Raw genomic sequence first — 210 nt, 5'->3', positions numbered from 1 at the left:
CTGGGGTCAGTGGTGAACTGGTGAAACTGATACCGTCGGATGGGAGATGAAGTGATTTGTTGTTAATTGGATCGCAATTCGCGACGGTAGTGGAGGAAGTACGTGGTGTTCTACTCAGCTATGATATGATTTGCCGGGCTCGTAAAGATTTTCAACTGAGCTATTATTAGAATGTTAGCTTGAGAGAATATGATAATCAGCTAACGAAGT

This window comes from Zea mays, chromosome 2, assembly GCF_902167145.1.
Source record: "Zea mays cultivar B73 chromosome 2, Zm-B73-REFERENCE-NAM-5.0, whole genome shotgun sequence".
Lineage (NCBI taxonomy): Eukaryota > Viridiplantae > Streptophyta > Magnoliopsida > Poales > Poaceae > Zea > Zea mays.
The sequence above is the reverse complement of the archived record's forward strand: the minus strand, read 5'-3'. Positions refer to the sequence as shown.